At 30.1% G+C, this 8371-nt stretch overlaps 1 long non-coding RNA gene across 1 annotated transcript; it reads left to right on the forward strand.

Annotated features, from left to right (window-relative positions):
* The first annotated feature begins 1013 nt into the window (after nucleotides 1–1013).
* On the forward strand, nucleotides 1014–2372 carry LOC128033719 (uncharacterized). The gene is made up of 2 exons (XR_008189704.1): nucleotides 1014–1087; nucleotides 2063–2372. It is a non-coding gene; the product is annotated as an uncharacterized LOC128033719 (long non-coding RNA).
* The last annotated feature ends 5999 nt before the right edge of the window (nucleotides 2373–8371 follow it).

Genomic DNA, 8371 nt, shown 5'->3' on the forward strand with positions numbered 1-8371 from the left:
TTTTTCTTGTTTTTCGTTACACACCTGGATAATTCTTGTTACGAATGTAACAACTCGATAGCCAGGGGTGTCGAAAAACGTATTTTTGGGACTTCATTTTTGTAAATTGGACCTGTAAATATTTAAAATATTTACGAGGGTAGCTTAGTAGCTAATTAATTTTTAGAATAGTGAATTTTGTGAAATTAGGAATTATTAAAGTACAGGAACTAAATCGCGTAAGGGTTAAAAGTTTTGAATTATGGCTTGAAATAAATTAAAAGGACTAAAGAAGTAATTATGCCCTTTTTTCTTTTAAAGTGGACGGTTATAATAGATATTTATAACATGTATATATATTATATATTATGTTAATATAATATGTATATATGTTATAATAAATAAATTGTATAAAATGTATGTATATTATATAATAAGATATAATAATAGTAATAATAATAATAATAATAACAAAAGAAATAGAAGATTCATTATCTGTTACATGCAAATTAGAAAAGAAAGAGAGAAAAAAAGAAGGCTCATGCACGGCTAGGAAATTTTGGGGCTCAAACTCAAATTGGTTAGTGCAATGTAGTCCTTATACTTGTAATTTTTACGTTTTTTGAATCTCGGTACTTAGGGCTACCCGACCTATATTGTAATTTTTAGTATTGTTCAAGATTTTAGATGTTGACATTGTTGAATAGTTTAAGTATTAGGGATTAAATAGATAGATTTTTAAGTTAGAAACGAAAAATGACTAAGATAGATTAAATTGTAGAATTAATTGTTGATTTTGAACAATAGGGACTAAATTGTGAAAAATTTGAAATTAAGGGGTCGAATTGGAAAAGAGGAAGCTAAATGTGGTCTAGAGTGAAATTAGTATAAAAATATGAAGTTAATTGTGAAGGTTAAAATTAGTCTCGGTTTAAGGGCTAAATTGAAGAATAAGTAAAATATAGTATGAAAATTAAAATTTAATGTGAAGTTGAAATGTGTAATATTAATGTGATTTAATTATATTATTCCGTAGGCAACGTCGTATTGGAATCCTCGAGTAAAAAAGGGAAGGATAAAATCGACGTCGAATAGCTCAAAAATCACGGTTTGTGTTTCTATAATTCGAATTAAATAGTAGATTATTGCATATATAATTGTTTGCATATGGTAAGCATTTGAGGTGAATACTTTGGTACTTTGGGATTGAATTAAATTCATAATTGAAATGAAATGGATTGATTTTTGTATATTATAAAAAATCTTGATTATGAATATATGTGTATTGAGAAAAATGTGATTATTATTAAAGTGAATATATGCTTATATGTGATGATATATTCATGAAATTGAGATACTGGTTGTCATGAAAAGTGAAATGAATCCCTATTAACTGTATCGGACTGAGTTGGATATAGATGGCATGCCATAGGATAGGAAGAGTTCAGGGATTACTTCGACCTCGAGTCGATGAGGCACTGGGTGCCAATTTGCTTTGATTTAACTGATGAGACACTGGGTGTCAATTTTATATAGCGCTGGGTGCAGTTATGAATTTGGATTTATTCGACGAGGCATTGGGTGCCAAACTGGTGTGTTGGTTGGATCCGTGTATCCCTTCGAGTCTGTGTCGTGTTAATAGGGGAAAGCAAAATAATATTTTTGTGATTGATATTGAAATGGAAAAGATGAGAAATGAATATGAGATGAGAAAATATTGAAATGAAAAATATGAGAAATGATTATGAGATGAGAAATGAGATATGAAATGATGAATTGAGATGTGAAAATTGAATGAATTCAAGTATTGATCAAAGATATGAATCATGCCATTACATGAGATGATGTATTCAAATGTTAAATGAAATGCCATTGATATATATACTTATATATTTGAACATGTGAAAATCTTAGTAGATGTGAATAAGGAATGAGCAAAAATTATAGTATTGAATTGAAGCACATGAACATAGCTTACTTGTTGTATTTTGCATTTTAAATAGTTATATCAAGTTTATGTTATTCGGATTATAGAAATACCACTGAGTTTTACTCAGCGTGTAGTTTTATTTTCCGTGCGCAGGCTAGGTACTGTTCGAATTATTATCGACTCAACATCAAATCACAAATCCCGAGCTCAAGTGTGGTGATATTTCATTTTTTAATGGCATGTACCTAGGGAGTGTTTTGTTGATATCGTTTATAAGATGTGGTTAACTTAGTTGCTAGTGAAATGATGGTTAAAGGTGTATTTGGTTGTGGTTGAGGCTATGTTGGTATGCTAGCCTAGTTTATATTTTGGTATGTGCTTAGTTTCATATTTGGTAACTTTAGAAGTTTGAAAGTTTGTTCAAATATGGTAAGTGTGATATGAATGAAAGTCTTGAATGTTTGATGTGTTGTTGATGTTTTTGGACATATAAAATGTGGTACCAATGAAGGTACATTGGTTAGGCATTTTAGGTGATAAATTTGGTGTATTTTGGGCATATTTAATCGTGTTTTGAATAGGTTAAATGATTGGTAATTGAGTTGCTTAGTGCCCAAGTAAGTAGGAATTGGTAAACTTGAGTTTTAAGGTACTTTTGGGTGCACACGTCCTAACCACACGGGCGTGTGTCACATATGGGCAACACACATGGGCGTGTAACCCAAGTCAGAGAGTTCCATGGCCTGCGACCACACGGTCGTGTGTCTCGGCCGTGTGTGTGACCCCTGAAATCAAAATTTTTGTAATTATTTCCTAAACTTCCAGGATTATTTCAAATTAGTCCCTGCCTATTTTTAAACTATTTTTAGGATCCCGTAGACTCGTAATAGGGGATGTAAGAGTAAATTTTACTTTGAATTGGGGTGGATTAGCAAACCTAAATTAAGTGCATTCCACTAACATCATCGAAGATAAATTAAAAAGATAATCGTAGATGGAGTATGGACTAATACTCTGATGCTAATAATTGACATAATCTTATATGTCTCTGAATTTTGACATTCTAGAAGGGATAAATAGTGATAAGAGTGTAGACAGTGAAAGACTAAATTTAGCAATATATAAATAGTGATAAGAGTGTAGACAGTGGAAGACCAAGTTTAGAAATGCATAGCATAATTTATTATTTGAATGTATAAGAATCTAGCATGAAAGTATTAGATTGTTATAACCTACCCCTGCATATTATAATGTTATTAGTTAGTTTATATGTTGATTATGATTGAATTAATTGTTTGATTCGTTAGTAATGCTCGTGACCCTGATCCGACGACGGAGAGGGGTTAGGGGTGTTACAATGAAGTTGACCACGAGACATCAAGAACCTATATTCAGTAATTAAACAATTAATTTTGTTATTGATACACCAATTTCAAAAAACTCATTCAGCTCAACAGGAGGCACTAAAATTTATCAAGCCAAAATTATGTCTTCTAACGTTCAAACACTTACCCAAACAAATAGGGCAGTTTCCCCAAACTCATAAATAACCAAGGGTAAATCGTGCGCTTCACCACTGTCACCTAAATCAACGATTTTAGAGTGGTCAAACTTGTATCGCAAAGAGGAAATAATGAACCAACCATACCATGAATACCCAAAAGAAATAATTCACGAATCTTACCCCCACTACCCAGTTCGTTTAAACATAGAAATATCACTAACCTTTATCCAAAGAAACCGAAGCAATGATAATGCACAATGGAACACAGTTACTATCAATAAAAAGTATTTAAGCCCAAAATTGAAAAAAAAAAGATTTCAAGAAAAGAATTCTAGAAGACAAATCGACTAATGGTAGTGGAATTGGAAAAAAAAGGAAAGAAAAGGAAGAACAAACGTGATAAACAGTAGGAGAAAAATAGCAGAGCGTGCAACAACCAATTCTTTTGAAAAGAAAAACCCCAAAAATAAAAATAAAATAGAAATAATACTAATAAAATAAATTAAAAGAATTTAATAGATATAATGACACAAAGATATCAACTAACCACATGATTTCCTAATAACCACCACTATCTAGAGTTTGAATTTAAGCCAAATATCAGTTCATGAACGACATATCAAGAAATTACAAAAATTAATACCATTCCGCTCACACTGGAATTCAAACACAAGACCGAAGGGTGAGCTAAAAAACACCTTACCACTAAAAATAATACTTAAGTCAAATAAATAGAATTAGACTTAAGAACAAAAATAAAAAAAATTTTCCAAAAAGCGAGACTCAAATCCAAGTCCCCTAACACATAATCAAGGCACTTAACCACTGAAGCAAAAACTAATTATGACTGAATTTAACAAAATAGGAATTTAAGATTTTTGGGGTGTCACATTAATTATTTTGCAATAGTCGTTAATAATTCCTGGACATTCTCATAATGCTCAATTGAGCCGCGAACATCAACAGGAACCTTACTCTTTATGAACATGATACTTAAGCGATTGATCACTCTCATTTTTCATACAGAGCAAGATCAACCTGAGTGCTGGTTTCAGTAATATGTGGCTCAGATTTCCTTATGGCATAGTCAATATCCAAGCACCCCTATTGGAGAAGAATACTCTCCTTCCAGAAGTTAAAGTTCTCACTAGTTAATTCAGGGATAACTGCTTTATTATCAGACATACTCACAGGTTGTAAAACTGCAAAATAAATTAACATACATGCTTAATAGAAATTTGAGGCAAACATAAATCATAATCTACCAATGCAAATTATGTAAATAATGAATCTAGTGACATAAAAATTGACTGTGGGCTAAATTTTTAATTCAATTATATTCATTATATGATAGAATTATTTACTATCTTTTGATAAAGTTATTAAATTCATTTTCATAATTCCTATGGATAACTATGAAAAATCATTTAATAACTTTAACTTAATAAATTATGTAATGAGATTTAATACCTATGCTTTCCGTATGTGATTTTTAACTTTAATAATTTTATTTAACTAAAGACGTTGTGACTAGTCTTTAATTAAATAAAATTATGAAAATCATTTAGCTAGATATTAATCCTTAAACTTTATTGAAGATAGTTGCTAAGCCATTATGTAACATCTAATGTCTATAAACCTTATGAGATCTTTACTATAATAAATAATTTCATATGATTAAAGTTGTTGTGGCTAATTCTCTAATTAAATAAAATTATTTGGATTCCTATACATATATTTTATAGTTTTATTGCTAAATACCTTATGTAATAAGTCTAAAAATTTTATACACCTAAAAGATGTATGCAACTAACAACTAGATAATTCATATACAACCATTTAATTCAGGCACATAAAATATTCAAATAAAAATTTCTAAATTTTTTCCCCAAATTATTTATAAAAATATTACTTTTAGAAATTTCACTTTAATAAAATCCACGATTTTGCACAAAGTTTGCAATAAAAATTCTCAAAAAAGTTTAAAAATAATTCAAGAAATGTGGAATCGTTATTTTGAAAAATTGATAAACTTTTAAAACCGGACAAGGTAGAGATTAACCTGGCTTGGATACCAAATGTAAGCACAAATCACGGTTTAAACGAAATGTAAGTAGTGGAAAAACCGAACATAAATACCTTCGACCATTGTTCGAATCATATGTCAAAATTCAAATGTTGTAACCACTTGTTGACTGTGTCAAACAACTGATGAAAACATCGTATTTAGCTATACGAGAACACGAAAATTGGAAAACCAAAAAAATGTCAAGGTCTTCTAAGCACTCGAAAACCTCGCTAGATGGAATTGTTTTTAGAAAATGTTTTTGGTGCTTAGGGACCTTATGCTTGGGGGGCATTTATAGTGGTGGTTCCCCATCACATACCCCACTATCACATAAAGTGAAAGTAGTGGGCAAAATGTCAAAATGAAAACGTGGGGGTTATTCCCACGAACCAAACACGTCTAACAATAAATACATCCTATTTAGTTTATTCATTTTTCTATTTTTAATTATAAAATAATAAAATTTTAATTATCGTTGTTAGCCGAAATGAAAGTGTGGTTACCTATAGAATACAAGTTCAGATTCATGTGTAGGTTCTCATCTATATTTATTCTAGTTTATATCTCATTGTATATGGATTCAGTATATATTTATTTTGGTATAGGTCTACATTATTTTGATTATCAATCTAATCGTGCTTTATAATTATTAATTTTGATTATAATTGTTTGAATATATTTTTTGGAATTGCAATTGTGATTTATGCATGTAACTTCCAAAAAACTTTTATTAATTGAAAAATACATTATGTTTAGTGTGAATATAATATAATTTATAATTTAATTTAGAACTCTATACATAAAAGGAATGTCCAAGGCCAGATGATGTAGGTTCTTGTGAAAAAGAATCAATCAAGTTTTACAGCTTCACGTTCCATTTCCAATAACATCATCATTGCTCAAGAGGTTCTTCACACGATGAAAACGACAAAAAGCAATGAGGGATGGATGGTTATTAAGATATATTATATGATACAGGTCTACCGAAAATTATAGTTTGTGCAATAATGTATTGTGTAACGTCGTCTATGCAACTTTTGTGGAACAGTGCTTTGTCAGATAAATTCATTCTGTAACAGCCCGTTTTTCAATGGTGTTGAAAATAGTGGCTTCAGGGCCACCAAATCTGACGAGTAAGTTCATAAATATTATTATTTAATATTTATGAGTCAAACATGGTTTTAAAAAGATTTTTGATATAGTGATTTTTATTATATAAGGGATTTATTAAGTTCAAGTGGTAAGACCCTAAGGTCAAGTGGTTTTACAAATTGAGGTATCAGGACCTCGTTTCTATAAATCGAGCCGTAAATATTTTTGTCAATATTTTTTAAATATTTAAGAAGTGTCATTAAGGTGGCATTAAAGTTTCGTTGAAAAATTTTAACGTTTCGATAGTTAATTAAGTGAAAAGGACTAAATTGTAAAAGTTGAAAAAGTCAATCGCTATTAGTTTGAAGATGTTAATTGAGTAAATTATCCATCCTAAAGATAATGGGACGCTTGGATGCTTAAATTTCTTTTTATTATAATGTTTTATATGTTATTATTATACGATAATGATAAAATAATGAATAAAAAATGTTAATAAAATTAAAACATAAGCCATCATCTTCTCTAACACATAATGGCCATGGAAAGAAAGAAATGGAGAAGCTTCAAGTTTCGGCCTAGCTTTGGAAGATGCATGTAAGTCCGTTTTAGCCCAATTTTCAATAATTTTTATGTTTTTGAGATCGTTGCAACTATATCTAGCTAGCTCGCACCTTCAATTTTGAAATTGTTAATGATTTTAAATGTTGTAATTGATGAATCTTGTGTTTTTTGTTGTTAAATGATGAATTTGGAATGTTGATTGATGATTAAAAGTATTTTATTAAGTGATTTTTGATGAATTTACCGATTAGGGACTAAATTGTTAAATTAATAAAAATACAAGGATTTAATATGAAATTTTTTCATAAATGAGCTGTTATGGATACCATGAACATTTAGCCATGCTCAATTTTGGGTAAAAATGGTTAATTTACATGTTTTGGGCTCAGGGACTAAATTGAATAAAAGTAAAACTTTGGGGGCAGTTTTGTATAATTTAAAAAATACCATATTTCATGAAATGAATTGTTTTATTTTCTAAATTATTATATTGAATTAAATTATTAATTTAGATCATGATCGGGTGGAAAATCAAGAAAAATGAAAAATTACCAAAATACCCCTAAACTTTAATATTTCTGTAATTTAGCCAGGTAAGTTCGTATAAATTGTATTCTGTATAATTTTTATTAAATCTAATGTTAATATGTGATTATATTGTGATTAAATCAATATATATATGTTAGTATACAATTTACCGTGTTATGAAACGACGTAAATCCAACAACGTACGACGATTACCGAGCCATGTTTGAACCTTAGGAATTTGTAGGATACAAATGACATGTCATTAGGGTTACATGATTTGGGTGCTGGTCGTGAATGTCCTACTGATGGCTGAGGTCCGACATGTGTTGCGGATACTCCACAGCTCGTATGGACAACATCGTGTAGCTACGTTCTGACCCACAGCTCATGTGAGCATACCGATTCATAGCTCGTGTGAGCATACATGTACAGTATTTGATGGGTTATAGTTATATGAGCTAGCACACTATATGTGAGCTATCCCAGGTATCCAATGGTATTCTAAATGGTTCAACGGGCATTATTCGTAAATGAAGTGGTAAGAGTTCGATATGAACTAAGATATAGATACATGTGAATTTCATTGAAATGGTATTACATGGTATATTGAAAGTGGAAATGGATGATATATGTATATGATACATGAATCAATGTTGTGCTCATCCATGTTTATAATGAGTATGTTATATGTTTATTTGGATAACAT

The sequence above is a fragment of the Gossypium raimondii genome, chromosome 10, assembly GCF_025698545.1.
Source record: "Gossypium raimondii isolate GPD5lz chromosome 10, ASM2569854v1, whole genome shotgun sequence".
Classification (NCBI taxonomy): domain Eukaryota; kingdom Viridiplantae; phylum Streptophyta; class Magnoliopsida; order Malvales; family Malvaceae; genus Gossypium; species Gossypium raimondii.